This window comes from Tursiops truncatus, chromosome 1, assembly GCF_011762595.2.
Source record: "Tursiops truncatus isolate mTurTru1 chromosome 1, mTurTru1.mat.Y, whole genome shotgun sequence".
NCBI classification, from domain to species: Eukaryota; Metazoa; Chordata; class Mammalia; order Artiodactyla; family Delphinidae; genus Tursiops; species Tursiops truncatus.
The window spans coordinates 142,020,833-142,042,870 of record NC_047034.1 but is presented as its reverse complement, the minus strand read 5'-3'; the positions used below and the strand labels follow the sequence as shown (position 1 = coordinate 142,042,870).

The window sequence follows — 22,038 nt, the reverse complement described above, 5'->3', positions numbered from 1 at the left end:
TTTCCCAGTACTCCACAAATTACTTTTCAGGAATCGAGTCTACTTATAAATTAACCAGCTAATTTCTGGTACTACAGTATAATAAACAGATCATTAAATCAGAATGTACAAATATTTCATATATATGCTTTTATTAGGTTGGTTAGTCTATAATTATAGATTAACACATAATTCAATTTCATTTATATTAAGTGATTGAACACTGCAGAAAATGATTATACTATACATTAAAAGAAAAGTAATTCCATGCCGATAAAGGAAAAGATGGCGGGTGAAGCTTACACTACACAAGTTCTATGGAAGCACAGCTGCCTAAGCAAGCAAAGCTACAATCAAACCCTTCATGGCCTTAGTGACATATTTTTACTTTCCTAAAGAAAATTCCTATCTAGGCACTTTGGATAGCGATTAAACATCATAAAAAGAATTCTGATTCAACATTATATTTTAGAAGCACAAAATTTGTCAACTTTGACCTTCAAAAATATCACTGCTGACAAAGGATTGTTCTGTTCATGGAAATGAGAGAAAGGTGAGCCATACTTCTTTTACCAAATACATATAAACACTGCCTTTTCATTTGTGACTAAGGTTGCTATTTCTAAAGCTGTACCTATCTGGAACTGGGCTTATGCGCTTACAAGCCTGCCCAGTGCTTTCCTCTTAGAAACTTATCTTCACCTGACACTTCCTGCTTAAACTCTTGGAGACACCCTTAGCATTCATAACCTAAAGGAAAGGAAAAACAAAAAGAGACTTTAAGTTAAAGTCCCAGTTAGTCTTTGCAGTAAGCTTGGGTAACATATAATACAAAAAAGTCTTTTGTTCCACAGGTAGAAAAGAATAGAAAACAAACCCAGAGCCATGACAGCAACCTGAGTTCCTCATATTCAAAAAATTCTTCTCTGTTGGTCTCAATTTCTTCTTCTCTAAAGTAGGAATAATAACTATAGTACCAATACTTCATTGGGTTGCTGTATTAAATGACATACGGAATGGAAAATACTTTGTGTTACTATGTGTCCAATACATAAAATGGACTCAAAAAAAGGTTGTTAGCTTTAAGTCATATTAATTAAGGTAATACACACATAAGTGTCTAGCATAGTATCTGGCCAGTATAGGTTCTCAATAAATAGTTGTTTCAAGAATATCCAAAATATTTTAGGGCAGTGAAGCGCTAGAATGCAGCAAGTTTCAGAGCCAGTTTTTATATCCAGGTCTGCCTGACTCCAAAGATCTTAACACGAGATGGCACTCCTGTATGTTACTTCGAAAACTGAGAAGATATGCAGATGTCATCAAGGAACAGTCCACTGACTGCAAACCATATATCTGATAAGGGTTTAATACCCCAAATATATAAAGAACTCATATAATTCAACAGCCAAAAAACCCCCAAATACTCCAATTAAAAATGGGCAAAGGACTTGATTAGACATCTTTCCAAAGAAGATATAAAAATGGCCAATAGGGGGCTTCCCTGGTGGCGCATCAGTTGAGAGTCCGCCTGCCGATGCAGGGGACACAGGTTCGTGCCCCGGTCCGGGAAGATCCCACATGCCGCGGAGCGGCTGGGCGCGTGAGCCATGGCCGCTGAGTCTGCTCGTCCGGAGCCTATGCTCCGCAACGGGAGAGGCCACAACAGTGAGAGGCCCGCGTACCGCAAAAAAAAAAAAAAAAAAATGGCCAATAGGTACATGAAAAGATGCTCAACATCACTAGTCACTAGGGAAATGCAAACCAAAAACCATAATGAGGTATCATCTCATACCTGTTAGAATGGCTACCGTCAAAAAGTAAGAGATAAATGGCGGCAAAGATACGGAGAAAAGAGAACTCTCATGGGATTGTTTCCTTCCATTCTTACTTTGCTGCGAGTTTAATTATTTAAAAACAAAAAACACGAAATTTTAAATATTGTTGTTAAGTACTGTGAAATGCTTTTTCCTCCATCTATTGAAATGATCAAATGAATTTTTTCATTCATTGTACTAATATATGGTGAACTACAATAATGGACTACGTACAAATTGTTAAACAAGCCTTATAGTCCTGGGTAAAGCCCACTTGACCGTGAGTTATATTATATACATATGTATATACTTTTATTATATTTAATGAATTCAATTTACAAATATTTGTAAATGATTTCTGCCTCTATGGTTGTAAGAAATAGTCTGTAATAGTTTCCTTTTCCTGTAATGTCTTTGTCTGGTTTTAGTATCAGGGTTAATGCTGGTTTCATAAAATGAATTAGGCAACATTTCATCTTTCTCTATTTGTGAATGACTGCTAACATTTTTTCCTTAAATATTAGACAAACTTTACCAGTGAAGCCATCTGGGCTTGGGTTTTTTCGGGGAAAGGTTTTGATTGTTAACTATCAATAACTTTATATATTAAATGTAGAGTTACTCAGACTTTAAATTTTTGCTTCTGTCAGCTGTAGTAACTTACACCTTTAAAAAGAGTTTTTCTACCTTTTTAATGTTTCATGTAACCTTTAAATTTACCAGCCTAAATTTGCTCTTAATGTTGTCTTATAATCCATTCAATGTCTGTAGGTACCTTTCATTTTCAATATGATTAACTTGTGTTTTCTCTCTTGTTCTTATTCACATTAGCAAGAGAACTATCAATTTAACTGATCTCAAAAAACAGCTTTAGGTTTTGTTCATTTTCTCCACTGTTTATCCATTTTCTGCTTTATTGATTTCTGTGTGCATGTGTATGATTTGTTTTCTTTCCATACTTACTTAAGGTTTGATTTGCTCTTTTCAAAAAAATTTAACAGCTTTATTATGATTGATATAAAATACTGCACATATTTAAAATCCACAATTTGTAAGTTTTGACAAATATACCAGTGAAACCACCATCATAATCAAGATTATGAATTTATTCACCTCCCCCTAACACTTTTCTTATGCCCCTTGTTAATTCCTCCACACTTCCCCTACCATATCTCCAGGGAACCAGTGATTTGATTTGTGAATTAGCTTGAATTATACAGAATTTTAGATAGAAGGAATTTCAGAATGTTCTTTTAAAATCTGGCTTCTTGCACTCAAAATATATTGTCTGAGATTCTTCCACATTGTTACACGTAATGATAATCCCTTTCTTATTACTAAGTAGTATTCCATTGTATGGATATACAACAATTTGTTTATCTACCCACTGGTTATGGACATGTTGTGTTTTCCACAGTTTGAGGCTATTACAAATAAGTTGCAATGAACAGTAACATACACGTCTTTGATGGACATACGATTTCATTTCTCTTGGGTAAATACCTAAGAGAGGGATGGCCAGTGTATTTTTAACTTTGTAGGAAACAGTCAAACTCTTTTCCAAACTGGTTTCTACTGTGATGTCTTCAAGTTCACTAATCTTTTCTTCTTGAATATCTAATCTTCTATTAATCCCATCTCAAGACATCATGGTCTTAACCTCTAGACATTTGATTTGGGTTATTTTTACTTTTTCAATTACTTATGATTTTAAATCCTTCCTCTCTCTTTTTGAACATAATATAGCTATAATAACTGTTTTAATGTCCTTAATCTGAGAATTCCAACATCTATGTCAATTCTGGGTTGTTTTTGGTTAATTGATTTCTCTTCTCAGTATGGGCCGGCTTTTCTCCTTCTTTGTATGCTTGGCGATTTTTTACTGGATACGAGACACTGTGAATTTTACCTTGATGGGTGCTGAATGTTTTTTATTCCTATAAATATACTGAGCTTTGCTCTGGGAGGCAGTTAAGTTACCTGGAAACAGTTCAGTGCTTTTGGGTCTTTGCTTTTAAGATGTTGGTACCACCTGTGCAGCATTTAATCTACGGCTTATCTTGACACTACTGAGGCAAGAGCCTTCTGAGTACAGCTGACCCTTGAACAACACAGGTTTGAACTGTGGGGGTCCACTTATACATGGATTTTTTTCAATAGTAAATACTACAGTACTATACAATTCACAGTTGGTTGCATCAGTGAGTGAGGAAATGCAGGTACAGAGGAATGGCGTACATGGAGGCCTGACTATAAGTTATATGTGGATTTTAAGCTGTGCAAAAGGTTGGTGTCCCTAACCCCAGTGTTGTTCAATGGTCAACTGTATTCTATCCAAAGAATGAGGTCATTGGTCAACTGTATTCTATCCTCTATGAATTATGAGGTTTTCCAATCTAGCTGGTGAAGGTAAATCTGGTTCCTGCAAGCAGAAGGGTGGGCTGGGGTGGGGTAGGGACACTTTTCCTATTTCTTAGCTGGAAGCTTTGATCATTGCCTTTGGAACTACCTTCTTTTGTAATTAAGCATGTGAACCATAAACTTCCATCTCAATACCACTTTGTTAGCATCAAACAAACATTGATATGCCACGTTTCCATCACAATTCAGTTCAAAATATTTTCTAATTTCCTTTGTGATTTCTTCTTTGACCTATGGTTTACTTAGAAGTATGCTGTTTAATTTCCAAATATATCAGGATTTTCCAGATTCCTTTGATTTCTATTTTAATTCCACTGTTGTCAGAGAATATACCTCACATGATTTTTAAGTCACTTTAAGTCACTGTGACTTGTTTAATGGTTGAGCATATTTTCTACCTTAATGAATGTTGCAAATGCATGAGAAAAGAATACGTATTTTCCTATGGTTATGAGAAGCATTTTACACATTTCAAGTAGGTCGAACTGGTTGATATTCTGTTTATATTTTCTGTCTGTTGTTCTGCACATTACTATAAGAAAGGAATGTTATCTCCAATTATAATTGTGGATTTGTTCTTTTCTCACTGCAGTTCTATTGATTAGTTTTGTTTCACATACTTTCAAGCTTTTGTTATTATATACACACATATTTAGGATACTTACGTCTTTGTGATTAATTGACATTTTCATCATTATGAAATGTCCCCATTTATCCCTCATAATATTCTTTGTCCAGAAGTCTACATCACTTAATATTAGCATGATAGCATAATGTTGTTAATATAACATACATATTGATTACTATTTTCCTATATGTATGTTTCAATCTTATGCTTTATACTTAAAGTGGGTTTCTTGTACATATATAATTGGTTTTCCTTTGTTATCCAGTCTCACAATCTCTACCTTTCTCATAAGGATGTGAGATCATTTATATTTACTGTAATTATCTATAGTCTTATTTGTTTTCTATTTGTCCTGATTTTTTTTCTTTTATCATCTTTTTCTACCTTCGTTTGCATTTATCGAACAGTTTTAGATATTCCATTTCATTTCAAACCTTGACTTAATAACCATTATGTGTGTTTTATTTTTAGTGATTACTCTAGGGTTTAGAATATGCCTATTCAACTTCACAGAGTCCACCTTCAAGTAACACAGGACTTGTCTTACAACAGCATACTTCCTTTCCCCTTTCCTATTCTTTGCATTGTTTTCATACATTTATCTCTACATAATTTACAAAACACACAATACATTGCTCTTACTTTTACTTTATAATGTCATTTATCTCTTAAAGAAATTAAAAAGAAAGAAAATATTTTGTATATACCCAAATTGTTACCATTTCTGGTGCTTCTCATTTCTTTGTGCTAATCTAATTTCCCATCTGGTATCATTTTCTTTCGGCCTGAGGAACTTCCTTTAATATTTCTTGTAGTTTTTGTTTGTGTGAAAAAAAATCTTTATTTGGTCTTCATTTCTGAAAGATATTTTTGTTGGATATAGCATTCCAGGTTGACATTTTATTCCTTTGGCACTTAGAAATATCACCAAATTGTTTCCTGGCTTGCACTGCTTCTGATAAGAAGTCTGTAGTCATTATTTTTAAATCTTCTTTTTTTCCCTATATGGAATGTGTCTTTGTCTCTTCACCTCTGGCTACTTTAAATTTTCTTCTACTACTGATTTTCAGCAGTTTTAATATGATGTGGTTTCCTTTGAGTTACTCCTACTTGGAGTTACTAAGCTTCTTAGATCTGTAAGTTTACGGTTTTCATCAAATTGGGGGTGTTTTCTGTTATTATTTCTTTAAAATTTCCCCCTTTCTATTAGCCCCTCTGTTTGGGGGAATCTAATCACGTATATATTAGGCCACTTTTTATTTCATGACAGGTCACTTAAGCTCCGTCCTTTGCCCTCTCCCCTGTATTTTTGCTGTGTGTACTTCACTGTACACTGTTTTTATTGCCATGTCTTCAAATTCATTGATCTTTGCTTTAATAGCATCTATCTGTTAAATCCTTCAGGGTAAATATTTTATTGCAGATCTTAAATTTTAGCTCTAGAATTTTCCTTTGGTTTTTTTCAATTCTTTTTTTTTTTTTTTGCGGGTTTTTTTCAATTCTTTATTCAAGTTCTTGATTTCTTTTAAATCCTTAAACATATTTATAACAGCTGTTTTAAAATTCTCCTAATTCCATTATTTTTGCCATTTATGAATATGGTTTTATTTTCTAATTTTTATTCAGGCTATGGGTCACATTTTGCTACTTCTCACGTCTCCTAGTTTTTGACTGAACGCAAGACATTATGAAAATTACATTAATGAGGGTCTGCATTTAATGGTTTGACCCTAAGGAGTGTAGAAGTTTATTTTGACAGGTCCTTACATTTCATACATATAGGCTGAGCCTTTTGAGACATCTTTATGACATTATTTTGGTGCATCTAAAGCAGTGATTCTCAAAAGTATAGTTCAGAAATTTGGGGGATTCCTTGAGACTGACTGTACAAAAGTAATGATCACTAGGTTCAAAAGCATTATCCCAATTCTATCACTAAGTAACTATTAATTACTGAGCCAATTTATAGGCCCTCTCTGGGCCTCAAATTCCACATTAATTTTTTTTAAAAAGCTAAGAATACATTTCATATTAATGACGCCTTGTTCCATTTTTTTTAATTAAAAAATATCAACACAACATGGCACCAAAAAGTAAGAACCAACCCCAAAGAAAAATGAGACTTAGTCTACCAGTAGACACAAGAAAATCAAACCTGTCACCTAGAAAAAACAAAATGAGAAATAATGCATCATGTGGATTTTTCTCAAGCACAATTCTCAAAAGCGAATTTCTTCCTCCTTTGTTCAAATCACATTTTTTGTAATGTCAGAAATCTTCTACTGCCTCCATTCATTTCCTTACTTTAAACATTATAAGCCACCAACCCCTACAAACACTTGTTTCAACTGTGAAACTATTCTTTTGAGAAAAATCAGATTAAGATTCTATAGCAGAAGCAACAACATTAGACTTTCAGGGCTAGAAAGGACCCAGCTCAGAGGCTGTTTAAAATCATTCTGGGATATGACTTACCCAAGAACAAGTAGTAAGTTAATGGCAAAGACTACAAGGCAATGTTCCATTGCTTTTCCCTCTATACCTTCCCATCTCAGATGGTCAAAGATGCAGCCCTTGTATATCTTGCTGCTCAAACATATAAATTTAAACAAAAAGATCATTTCTGTAACACCTATAATTATCAACAAGAATCATAAATATGTGCATATGTAGGCAGTCTGAAACAAAAGGATTCCAGAAAACGCTACTCATTTTTAGGTTATTTACAGTGTGTCAATGGGTCCTACAGGATTTGAGATTATACCCAACAATGCACACAAAACACTCCATCAGATTGCTATAAAGGCTGATGTTTAATTGTGTCTGTAAGATTAAAAGACAGAAGTCTTTTTTTCCTAAATATTAATGTTCCCCTTAATACAGAAAGAAACCTAATGATTATAACTAACATGTAAGGGAGGTATTTAAAATAATTTTACAGGGAGAAAAAGTTCCAGTCATTTATGAGGCATAATGATCAGTAAAGATTATCAAACACTTTTCATTAGAAACTTTGTTTCCTGTTTACCTCTTTGCTTCTTGTATTGTAGAACCTTTACCCAAATAAAGACACTCTGTGCTCACTATCCATACAGCAGAATTGTTTTAGTTCAGTGGATAACAGACTGGGCTAAAAGTCAAAAGACAGTGACTGGCTGTTCTGGAGTCTGCTACTAACTACCATGGCAGGGCAGCCTCCCTGAGTTTTAAGTTTACATACCTGTAAAATAAAGCATTTAGACTAAATGTCCTCTAAGGGCTCTTCCAGTTCTAAAACCTCACGTTCACATTCTACCCAATATGTGTACGGCACTAAGTTAAGCACTTTGGAAAATACAGAAAGTGAGTAATATGTCTGAATGGGAAGGGTTTCCTAAGCACAAACAGGAAGAAAAACTGTGAAGGAAAAGTCCAATACTGTAAAAATAAAAAAACTTCTGTATCTTGAAAAGCACAATAAAATGAAAATATAAATGGGGAAAATATTTGCTAAACAAGTAATGGATGAAAGGATAATCTCATTAATATATAAAAAATTCTTATAAATTTTAAAAAAATTTAAAAGAAAGTCACAATAGAAACATATAAACTTACATACAAAAGAGCCAATAAACCTAGTGTATTAACTGAGTAGTAAAAGAAAACTAAACTGAAAACATAAGATACCATTTATTTCTAAACTGACAAAGCTTTTTTTTTCTTTTCGTTTTTATTGTAATAAAAGATACATACCATAAAAATGTGCCACTTTAAAGTGTACAGTTCAGTGACATTAAGTACATTCCACATTGTGCAACCACCATCACTATTCATCTACAAAACTTTTCATCAGCCCACAGTGCAACTCTGTATCCATTAAATAACTCCCCATTCCCACCTCCCCCCAGCCCCTGGTAACCACTATCTACTTGCTGGAATCTGACTATTATAGGTATCTCTTGTAAGTGGTATAACACATATTTGTCCTTGTTGCATCTGGCTTATGAAACATTTAGCATAGTGTCTTCAACATTCATCCATGTTGTAGTATATAGCAGAATTCCATTCCTTTTTAAAGCTGAACAATATTCTACTGTATGTACATACCACATTTTGCTTATCCATTCAGCAGTTGATGGTCACTTGGGTTGCTTCTACTTTTTGTTCTGTTTTTCTGTAAAAGTTCCTACTTTCATTTATTTGGGGTATATACTCAAAAGTGAAATTGATGGATCATATGGTAATTCTATGTTTAATTTTTTTAAAGAACTGCCATACTCTTTCTCCAGCAGCTGCACCATTTTACATTCCTACCAGCAATGCACAAGGGTTCGAATTTCTTCATATCCTTGCCAACACTTGTTACTTTTTGTTTGTTTGGTTGTTTTTTAGAACAGTCATTCTAAGGGGTATGAAGTGGTATCTCATTGTGGTTTTGATTTGCATTTTGCTGGTGATTCACGTTGTTCAGCATCTTTCCATGTGTTTACTGGTCACCTGTATATCTTCTCTGGAGAAACAACTATTCAAGTCCTTTGCCCATTTAAAAAATTTTTTTTATTAAGATATCATGGACATATAACCATTGTGTAAGTTTAATGTATACATGGGTTGATTTGATACATTTATACATTGAAATATGATTACCACTGTAGTATTAGCTAACACCTCTATCATATCACATTATTATCATTTCTTTTTTGTAGTGGGAACAATTTTATTTGGGTTGTTTTTTGTTGCTGTTGAATTGTATGAGTTCTTTATATATTCTGGATATTAGTCCCTTATCAGATATATGGTTCAAAAATATCTTCTACCATTCTGTAGGTTGCTTTTTCATTCTATGGATAGCATCCTGTGATGCACAACTTCTGAATTCTGATGAGATCTGATTCACTTACTTTTTGTTTTGTTCCTGTATTTTGGTATCATATACAATAAATTGCTGCCAAACCCAATGCCATGAAGCTTTCCCTTATATTTTCTTCTAAGAGTTTTATACTCCGATCTCTTGAGGTCTTTGTTGGTTTTGTTTTTTTAATATCACAAACTACTGGCAAGACTATAAATTAGTATACTGTTGATGGCAATTTAAAATAAGACTTCTCTAAAGAGTAATTTGGTAGAATATATCTAAAACTTTTAAAATGTGCATCCCCTCTCATGCAGAATTGCACCTCTAGGCATCTCTATGTAGAAAAATAATCACTGAGGTTCAACAAACTTCACTGCAGTATGTTATAGTGAGAGATCAGGAATGGAGGGGAGCTCAAAATAACCAGCAAAAGGAAAATGCTACGATAAATCATAGTACAGGCTTTAAAAACTGTGTGCTTCAGGAGTATTTTAAAATATGGAAAATGATGATATAATACTACAAGTAAAAAAAAGCAATTTCTAAAGCATCAAATATAGTCTATCTCAATTTTGTAAAACATAGATTTATACAACAGACATAGAATGAAACTGGAAGTAAATGCAGCAAAATGCTAACTGTAGTTAAAAGTAGAATTACTGGTAATTTTTACTTTTTCCACACTTTTGTCCATTTCATAAATTTTCTACAACAAACAATGGAGCAGGAATGCGGTTGGAAATGAATTATTCAAAAACAGAGGAAGGCAATTTCTATCCTAGGACTCAAGAAAGAAAGAGTGAACAAAGCAACTAATAACTGTTGAAAGTCTTTCTTCTAAGTGCCAGATTGCAACCATGTATATTGAGGAACTTGTTATTCATTCATTTTAAGCAAGAAAATCTAGCAGTAGAGCGAAGAATTGAATGGGAAACAGAAAAGAGGAAACCTATTAGCAGAGGGTATTAAAACAGCAAGATAAGAAAAAGTGAAGGAAAGTATAAACTGCTTATGTTGAAAATGGAAAAGGTGACGCACAAGACAGTAATCTGTGAAAAAGACTCTTTAGCAATGTTTCTTAAGACATAGTTCTTCAATTTCATCAGAATCACCTGTACTATTTGTTTTCAAAAATGCAGATTTGTGGGCTCTATCCCATTATAGAATTAGAATCTAAATCTATAGTATTTGGCCCAGGACTTATACATTTAATCAATCCCCCATTCCCTTCCCAAGGTGATTTTTATGCATATAAAATTAGAAGCACTCCTATGGAGTTTAATAAATGATAGAATCTGAAGATGAGAGGGATGGAGGAATAGAAGAAATGGCTTAGCTATCAAGCATGTTGGTACCAGCTAGATGTTGCTGTGGACTCTCCATAATCCACAGCTTTGCCACAGAACTACTGCTTCATACTAGTTTACCTTAATAATCACTTCTGTCTAAAGGTGGTGGCTTTCTGTCATACTACCCAACTGCTTAATTTGTCCTTTGGGGACTGTATTTTTTTAACCCCTGAAGCTGCTTACCGTAAGAGCTTAACAAACATTTTAATGTCAAGCCTATCCTTAAATGACTAGAAGAGCACCTGGCACATAGTAGGCATACAATGAAATCAGAACTAGGTACTTACAAGGGAAGGAAAGGAGTAGGGCTAGAAAGGTAGGATAAGACCAGATAAGAAACGGTATATGTGCTACGGTAATGCACTTGAACTTATCCAAGAGGCAGTTTGACGAGATGGTACCTGACAAATGTATACTCCTGTAAAACCACCACCACAACGAAAATAAAGAACACTGCCAACATGGGCTCTTCAGTGGGGCTAATGAAAGACTCTGGGAGGGCTCACGTCAAGGAGTACGTCCCAGAACTTCTGCTGCCAGTGTCCTTGTCCCCACGGTGAAACAGAGCCACTCCCGGCCTCTGCAGGAGACCCTCCAACACTAGCAGCCATTTCAAGGGAAATGTAAGCAACCTTGTCCTGTTCCTCTGATCTTAGCCTGGAGTTCTGGTGTCTGGAAGCACTTCTCATCTCTCAGAAAATACATCAGATATACATCTACACGTGGAACAACTCCTACAGAACACCCACTGAACGCTGGCAGAAGACCTCAGACCTCCCAAAAGGCAAGAAACTCCCCACGTACCTGGGTAGGGCAAAAGAAAAAATAAACAGAGACAAAAGAATAGGGACGGGACATGCACCACTGGGAGGCAGCTGTGAAGGAGGAAAGGTTTCCACACACTAGGAAGCCCCTTCGCGGGTGGAGACTACGGGTGGCGGAGGGGGTGAGCTTCGGAGCCGCGGAGGAGAGCACAGCAACAGGGGTGCTGACGGCAACGCGGAGAGATTCCCGCACAGTGGATCGGTGCCGAACAGCACTCACCAGCCCGAGAGGCTTGTCTGCTCACCTGCGGGGCCGGCGGGAGCTGAGGCTCGGGCTTCGGTCGGAGCGCGGGGAGAGGACTGGGGTTGGCGGCATGAATACAGCCTGCAGGGGGTTAGCGCACCACGGCTAGCCGGGAGGGAGTCCAGGGAAAACTCTGGACCTGCCAAAGAGGCAAGAGAATTTTTCTTCCCTTTGTTTCCTGGTGCGTGAGGAGAGGGGATTAAAAACGCTGCTCAAAGGAGCTCCAGAGACGGGCGCGAGCCGCGGCTACCAGCGCGGACCACAGAGACGGGCGTGAGACGCTAAGGCTGCTGCTGCCGCCACCAAGAAGCCTGTGTGCGAGCACAGGTCACTATCCACACCCCGCTTCCAGGAAGCCTGTGCAGCGCGCCACTGCCAGGGTCCCGGGATCCAGGGACAACTTCTGTAGGAGAACGCACAGCGTGCCTCAGGCTGGTGCAACGTCCTGCCAGCCTGGGCCGCCGCAGGCTCACCCCGCACCATGCCCCTACCTCCCCCTGGCCTGAGTGAGCCAGAGCTACCGAATCAGCTGCTCCTTTAACCCCGTCCTGTCTGAGCAAAACACAGATGCCCTCCAGCGACGTATACGCAGAGGCGGGGCCAAAATCAAGTGAGCCCCGCGAGCTGTGCGAACAAAGAAGAGAAAGGGAAACCTCTCCCTGCAGCCTCAGAAGCAGCGGATTAAAGCTCCACAATCAACTTGATGTACCCTGCATCCCTGGAATACCTGAATAGACAACGAATCATCCCAAATTGAGGAGGTGGACTTTGAGAGCAAGATTTATTATTTTTTCCCCTTTTCCTCTTTTTGTGAGTATGTATGTGTATGCTTCTGTGTGAGATTTTGTCTGTATAGCTTTGCTTTCACCATTTGTCCTAGGGTTCTATCCGCCGGTTTTTTTGTTTTGTTTGTTTGCTTTTACTTTTCTAAAAAAATTTTTTCTTAAAAATTATTTTTTATTATAATAACTTTATTTTACTTTATCTTACTTTATTTTATTTTCTTTTATTTTCTTTCTTCTTTCCTTCCTTCCTTTCTTCCTTTCTTCCATTCTTTCTACTTTTTCTCCCTTTTATTCTGAGCTCTGTGGATGAAAGGCTCTTGGTGCTGCGGCCAGGAGTCCGTGCTGTGCCTCTGACGTGGGAGAGCCAACTTCAGGACACTGGTCCACAAGAGACCTCCCAGCTCCACGTAATATCAAACAGCGAAAATCTCCCAGAGATCTCCATCTCAACACCAACACCCAGCTTTACTCAACGACCAGCAAGCTACAGTGCTGGACACCCTATGCCAACAACTAGCAAGACAGGAACACAACCCCCCCACCCATTAGCAGAGAGGCTGCCAAAAATCATAATAAGTACACAGACACCCCAAAACACACCACCAGATGTGGGCCTGCCCACCAGAAAGACAAGATACAACCTCATCCACCAGAACACAAGCACTAGTCCCCTCCATCAGGAAGCCTACACAACCCACTGAACCAACTTTAGCCACTGGGGACAGGCACCAAAACCAACGGGAACTACGAACCTGCAGCCTGCAAAAAGGAGACCCCAAACACAGTGAGATAAGCAAAATGAGAAGACAGAAAAACACACAGCAGGTGACGGAGCAAGATAAAAACCCACCAGAACTAACAAATGAGGAGGAAATAGGCAGTCTACCTGAAAAAGAATTCAGAATAATGATAGTAAAGATGATCCAAAATCCTGGAAACAGAATAGAGAAAATGCAAGAAACATTTAACAAGGACATAGAAGAACTAAAGATGAAACAAGCAACGATGAACAACACAATAAATGAAATTAAAAAATACTCTAGATGGGATCAATAGCAGAATAATTGAGGCAGAAGAACAGATAAGTGACCTGGAAGATAAAACAGTGGAAATAACTACTGCAGAGCAGAATAAAGAAAAAAGAATGAAAAGAACTGAGGACAGTCTCAGAGACCTCTGGAACAACATTAAACGCACCAATATTCGAATTATAAGGGTCCCAGAAGAAGAAGAGAAAAAGAAAGCGACTGAGAAAATATTTGAAGAGATTATAGTTGAAAACGTCCCTAATATGGGAAAGGACATAGTTAATCAAGTCCAGAAAGCACAGAGAGTCACATACAGAATAAATCCAAGGAGAAACAGGCCAAGACACATATTAATCAAACTGTCAAAAGTTAAATACAGGGCTTCCCTGGTGGCACAGTGGTTGAGAGTCCGCCTGCCGATGCAGGGGACACGGGTACGTGCCCGGGTCCAGGAAGATACCACATGCCGCGGAGCGGCTGGACCCGTGAGCCATGGCCACTGAGCCTGCGCGTCCGGAGCTTGTGCTCCGCAGTGGGAGAGGCCACGACAGTGAGAGGCCCGCGTACCGTAAAAAAAATAAAAATAAATACAAAGAAAACATATTAAAAGCAGCAAGGGAAAAACAACAAATAACACACAAGGGAATCCCCATAAGGTTAACAGCTGATCTTTCAGCAGAAACTCTGCAAGCCAGAAGGGCCTGGCAGGACATATTTAAAGTGATGAAGGAGAAAAACCTACAACCAAGATTCTCTACCCAGCAAGGACATCATTCAGATTTGATGGAGAAATTAAAGCCTTTACAGACAAGCAAAAGCTGAGAGAGTTCAGCACCACCAAACCAGCTTTACAACAACTGCTAAAGAAACTTCTCTAGGCAAGAAACACATGAGAAGGAAAAGACCTACAAATAACAAACCCAAAACAATTAAGAAAATGGAAATAGAAACATAAATATCGATAATTACCTTAAATGTAAATGGATTAAATGCTCCCACTGAAAGACACAGACTGGCTGAATGGATACAAAAACAAGACCCATATATATGCTGTCTACAAGAGGCCCACTTCAGACCTAGAGACACAGACAAACTGAAAGTGAGGGGATGGAAAAAGATATTCCATGCAAATGGAAACCAAAAGAAAGCTGGAGTAGCAATTCTCATATCAGACAAAATAGACTTTAAAATAAAGACTATTAGAAGAGACAAAGAAGGACACTATGTAATGATCAAGGGACTGATCCCAGAAGAAGATATAACAATTGTAAATATTTATGCACCCAATATAGGAGCACCTCAATACATAAGGCAAATACTAACAGCCATAAAGGGGAAACCGACAGTAACACATTCATAGCAGGGGACTTTAACAACCCACTTTCACCAATGGACAGATCATCCAAAAGGAAAATAAATAAGGAAACACAAGCTTTATGTGATACATTAAACAAGATTGACTTAATTGATATTTATAGGACATTCCATCCCAAAACAACAGAATACACATTTTTCTCAAGTGCTCATGGAACATTCTCCAGGATAGATCATACCTAGGGTCACGAATGAAGCCTTGGTAAATTTAAGAAAGTTGAAATTGTATCAAATATCTTTTCCGACCACAACGGTAAGAGACTAGATATCAATTACAGGAAAAGATCTGTAAAAAATACAAACACATGGAGGCTATACAATACACTACTTAATAACGAAGTGATCACCTATGAAATCAGAGAGGAAATCAAAAAATACCTAGAAACAAATGACAATGGAGACACGACTACCCAAAACCTATGGGATGCAGCAAAAGCAGTTCTAAGAGGGAAGTTTATAGCAATACAATCCTACCTTAAGAAAGAGGAAACATCTCGAATAAACAACCTAACCTTGCACCTAAAGCAATTAGAGAAAGAAGAACAAAAAAACCGCAAAGTTAGCAGAAGGAAAGAAATCATAAAGATCAGATCAGAAATAAATGAAAAAGAAATGAAGGAAACGATAGTAAGGATCAATAAAACTAAAAGCTGGTTCTTTGAGAAGATAAACAAAATTGATAAACCATTAGCCAGACTCATCAAGGAAAAAAGGGAGAAGACTCAAATCAACAGAATTAGAAATGAAAAAGGAGAAGTAACAACTGACACTGCAGAAATACAAAAGATCATGAGAGATTACTACAAGCAACTCTATGCCAATGAAATGGACAACCTGGAAGAAACGGACAAATTCTTAGAAATGCACAAGCTGCCAAGACTGAATCAGGAAGAAATAGAAAATATAAACAGACCAATCAATAGCACTTAAGTTTAAATTGTGATTAAAAATCTTACAACAAACAAAAGCCCAGGACCAGATGGCTTCACAGGCCAATTCTATCAAACATTTACAAAAGAGCTAACACCTATCCTTCTCAAACTCTTCCAAAATATAGCAGAGGGATGAAACTCCCAAATTCATTCTACGAGGCCACCATCACCTTGATACCAAAACCAGACAAGGATGTCACAAAGAAAGAAAACTACAGGCCAATATCACTGATGAACAAAGATGCAAAAATCCTCAACAAAATACTAGCGAACAGAATCCAACAGCACATTAAAAGGATCACACACCATGAACAAGTGGGGTTTATTCCAGGAATGCAAGGATTCTTCAATATATGCAAATCAATAAATGTGATAAACCATATTAACAAATTGAAGGAGAAAAACCATATGATCATCTCAATAAATGCAGAGAAAGCTTTCGACAAAATTCAACACCCATTTATGATAAAAACCCTCCAGAAAGTAGGCACAGAGGGAAATTTCCTCAACATAATAAAGGCCATATATGACAAACCCACAGCCAACATCGTCCTCAATGGTGAAAAACTGAAACCATTTCCACAAATATCAGGAAAAAGACAAGGTTGCCCACTCTCACCACTCTTATTCAACATAGTTTTGGAAGTTTTAGCCACGGCAATCAGAGAAGAGAAGGAAATAAAAGGAATCCAAATCGGAAAAGAAGTAGTAAAGCTGTCACTGTTTGCAGATGACATGATACTATACATAGAGAATCTTAAAGATGCTACCAGAAAACTACTAGAGCTAATCAATGAATTTGGTAAAGTAGGATACAAAATTAATGCACAGAAATCTCTTGCATTCCTATACACTAATGATGAAAAATCTGAAAGAGAAATCAAGAAAACACTCCCATTTACCATTGCAACAAAAAGAATAAAATATCTAGGAATAAACCTACCTAAGGAGACAAAATACCTGTATGCAGAAAATTATAAGACACTGATGAAAGAAATTAAAGATGATACAAATAGATGGAGAGATATACCATGTTCTTGGATTGGAAGAATCAACATTGTGAAAATGACTCTACTACCCAAAGCAATCTACAGATTCAATGCAATCCCTATCAAACTACCACTGGCATTTTTCACAGAACTAGAACAAAAATTTTCACAATTTGTATGGAAACACAAAAGACCCCGAATAGCCAAAGCAATCTTAAGAACGAAAAACGGAGCTGGAGGAATCAGGCTCCCTGAATTCAGACTATACTACAAAGCTACAGTAATCAAGACAGTATGGTACTGGCACAAAAACAGAAAGATAGATCAATGGAACAGGATAGAAAGCCCAGAGATAAACCCACGCACATATGGTCACCTTTTCTTTGATAAAGGAGGCAGGAATGTACAGTGGAGGAAGGACAGCCTCTTCAATAAGTGGTGCTGGGAAAACTGGACAGGTACATATAAAAGTATGAGATTAGATCACTCCCCAATACCATACACAAAAATAAGCTCAAAATCGATTAAAGACCTAAATGTAAGGCCAGAAACTATCAAACTCTTAGAGGAAAACATAGGCAGAACACTCTATGACATTAATCACAGCAAGATACTTTTTGACCCACCTCCTAGAGAAATGGAAATAAAAACAAAAATAAACAAATGGGACCTAATGAAACTTCAAAGCTTTTGCACAGCAAAGGAAAACTTAAACAAGACCAAAAGACACCCCTCAGTATGGGAGAAAATATTTGCAAACGAAGCAACTAACAAAGGATTAATCTCCAAAATTTACAAGCAGCTCATGCAGCTCAATAACACAAAAACAAACAACCCAATCCAAAAATGGGCAGAAGACCTAAATAGACATTTCTCCAAAGAAGATATACACACTGCCAACAAACACATGAAAGAATGCTCAATATCATTAATCATTAGAGAAATGCAAATCAAAACTACAATGAGATATCACCTCACAACGATCAGAATGGCCATCATCAAAAAACCTACAAATAATAAATGCTGGAGAGGGTGTGGAGAAAAGGGAACACTCTTGCACTGCTGGTGGGAATGTGAATTGGTACAGCCATTATGGAGAACAGTATGGAGGTTCCTTAAAAAACTACAAATAGAACTACCATATGACCCAGCAATCCCTCTACTGGGCATATACCCTGAGAAAACCATAATTCAAAAAGAGTCATGTACCAAAATGTTCATTGCAGCTCTATTTACAATAGCCAGGAGATGGAAACAACCTAAATGTCCATCACCGGATGAATGGATAAAGAAGATGTGGCACATATATACAATGGAATATTATTCAGCCATAAAAAGAAATGAAATTGAGCTATTTGTAATGAGGTGGATAGACCTAGATTCTGTCATACAGAGTGAAGTCAGTCAGAAAGAGAAAGACAAATACTGTATGCTAACCCATATATACGGAATTTAAGAAAAAAAAATGTCATGAAGAACCTAGGGGTAAGACAGGAATAAAGACACAGACCTACTAGAGAATGGACTTGAGGATATGGGGAAGGGGAAGCTGTGACAAAGCGAGAGAGACGCATGGACATATATACACTACCAAACGTAAGGCAGATAGCTAGTGGGAAGCAGCCGCGTAGCACAGGGAGATCAGCTCGGTGCTTTGTGACCGCCTGGAGGGGTGGGACAGGGAGAGTGGGAGGGAGGGAGACGCAAGAGGGAAGAGATATGGGAACATATGTATATGTATAACTGATTCACTTTGTTATAAAGCAGAAACTAACACACCATTGTAAAGCAATTATACTCCAATAAAGATTAAAAATAAATAAAAATTTTAAAAAATTAATACATTTAACGATACCTCTGTTTTGCATGTGGTTGAGGTACAGCGTTTTTATTTATAAAATTTTTGTCAGAGTCACTGAACAATGGAATTATTGCCTTAAAATTAATGAGCATCCCACTGCTAAAAGAATTTAAGCACACACTAGATAACCCTAAGACAAAAATGTGGAAAAGACTGCTTACTTCGTGGTCAGCTCGACTAGTTTTTACAGCTCCCTCCATATCGATTAATCTCCATGAACCAATGAACTCACTTACTTATTCTCTTATGTCAGTTCTCATGTCTATAATATGGGGATACAGGTTCTGGCTATGTCAAGGTAATGTGAAAATAAGTAAGTCAATGAGTATAAAAGAGCAGAGGCGGGGACTGCGGTAGGCTCAGGAGAGGGAACTGTAGCATGAAACTGTCACTGATAGAAAAGGAGAAGTTCTATTTAAGTGGACTTTTCGGCTAACTGAAGACCACAACCCCAACTTTATGCTCATGCCTGCATATTCCTCCAGACACACCATTATGATTCCTGCCTCTGTGTTTTTCCTTGCCTAGAATAAACTTCCCCACACTTTGCCCACATGACATACTTTAACTCGTATTTCATAGCCTGGTCCCTCTCTGAAATCTTTCCTCACCAATCTTACAACTGAATTTATTCCCTTCCCGTACTCCCACGTCACCAACTAAAATTGAATTGCTTCCTTTTCAATATTCTCATAGCATTCTGCATGTATTTTCATAATAGACATTATTTTATTGGAAAGATCATGAATTCTAGATTCATTTAAGACTGAATTTGTGGTTCAGGAATTCTCTGAGCCTCTGTTTATTCATCGTCGAAAGGCGGATAATAACATCTGCCTCACAGTGTTGTGATAAGCGTCGTACGGAACTAAGGAGAGTGAGCATAGTGGCTGGTGTATGGGAGGTAATGTGTATTATATGTATGTGTGTGTGTGAATGAATGAATGAATGAATGAATGAGTGTCCGTTATTTCCATGTCTTCTTCCTCCCTCTATCTAGATAGACCATGGAGTCTTCTGGGATAACGAATGTCTTATTTACGCAGAGCCTAAGAACTTAGCATAATATTAAGCCCAAAGTAATCAAAAAACATCTATAATAAAATGACCTATTCTGATTGCACAGAAGTCTTTTGGAATTTACTTCCTAATTTTCAGCAGTAATTGCTAAATATGTGACCTTGGGAAAGTACAGTGTTATTTACTATTACAGGCCTACCTCATGTTATTGCACTTTGCAGATACTGCATTTCTTAGAAATTGAAGATCTGTGGCAACCAGAAAGTCTATTGGAGCCATTTTTCCAATAACATTTCCTAATTTCATTCCTCTGTGCCACATTTTGGTAAGTCTCACAAAACTTCAATCTCCATTATTATTATAGCTGTTATGGTGATCTGTGATCAAGTGATCTTTGATGTTACTATTGCAACTGTTTGGGGGCACCATGAACATTGCCCATATAAGACAAGAAACTTGATGTTGTGTTTCTTGTTGTGTGTTTCTTGTTGTGCTCCACCATCTGGCCATTCCACTGTCTCTCCATTTCCTTGGGCCTCCCTAATCCCTGAGACACAACAGTATGGAAATTAGGACAATTAATAACCTTACAATGGCCTCTAAGTGTTCAAGTGAAAGGAAGAGTCATGTCTCTCACTTTAAAATCAAAAGCTGAAAATGACTAAGCATAGTGAGGAAAGCATGTCAAAAGCCAAGAGAGGCCAAAAGCTAGGCCTCTTGCACCAAACATTATCCAAGTTGTGAATGCAAAGGAAAAGTTCTCGAAGAAAATTAAAAGTGCTACTCCAGTGAGTACCCAAATGATAAGACACTGGCCATGTTGGTGACATGTAGTAAGTTCTAGAGCTCTGCAGAGATCAAACTAACCACAACATTCCCTTATGCCAAAGCCTAATTCAGAGCAAGGTCCTACCTCAATTCTATGAAGGCTGAGAGAAGTGAGGAAGCTACAGAAGTATGCAGCTAAGGAAAGAAGCCGTCTCCATGACAAGAAAATGCAAGGTGAAGCAGCAAGTGTTGAGGTAGAAGCTATGGGAAGTCAGCCAGAAGATCTAGTTAAGATAATTAATGAAGGTAAATACAGTATACAACAGATTCTCATATAGATAAAATAGCCTTATATTAGAAGAAGATGCCATTTAGGATTTTCATAGCTAGAGAGAAGTCAATGCCTGACTACAAAGCTTCAAAGGACAGGCTGACTCTCTTGTTAGAGGCTAATGCAGCTAGTGAGTTTAAGCTGAAGCCAATATTCATTTACCATTCTGAAAATCCTAGGGCCCTTAAGAATTACAGTAAATCTACTCTGCCTGTGCTCTATAAATGGAAAAACAAAGCCTGGACGACAGCACATCTGACAACAACATGATTTGCTGAATATTTTAAGCCCACTGTTGAAACCCACTGCTCAGAAAATAAAGACTCCTTCCAAACTACTACTGCTCACTGACACTGCACCTGATCATCCAAGAGCTCTGACGGAGATGTACAAAGAGATTCATGTTGTTTTAATGCCTGCTAACAGCCCATGATCAAGGAGTCATTTCAACTTTCAAGTCTTATTACTTAAGAAATACATTTCATTTGGCTATAGCTGCCATAGACAGTGATTCCTCTGATGGATCTGAGCAAAGTAAATTGAAAGCTTCTGGAAAGGATTCACTATTCTATATGCCATTAAGAAAAGTCATGATTCATGGGAAGAGGTCAAAATACCAACACTAACAGAAGTTTGAAGTGGATTCCAACCCTCATGGATGACTTTGAGGAGTTCAAGACTTCAGTGGAGGTAGTAACTGCCGATGTGGTGCAAATAGCAAGAGAACTAGAATCAGAAGTAGAGCCTGAAGATGTGACTGAATTGCTGTGATCTCGCAATTAAACTTGAACAGATGAGGAGTTGCTTCTAATGGATGAGCAAAGAGAGTGGTTTCTTGGGATAAAATCTGCTAC

At 37.3% G+C, this 22,038-nt stretch overlaps 1 protein-coding gene across 8 annotated transcripts in view; it reads right to left on the bottom strand.

The window, feature by feature from the left end:
* Positions 1 to 22,038, bottom strand: part of FAF1 (Fas associated factor 1) — a 494,094-nt gene that overhangs the window by 272,569 nt on the left and 199,487 nt on the right. The window lies entirely within an intron of this gene.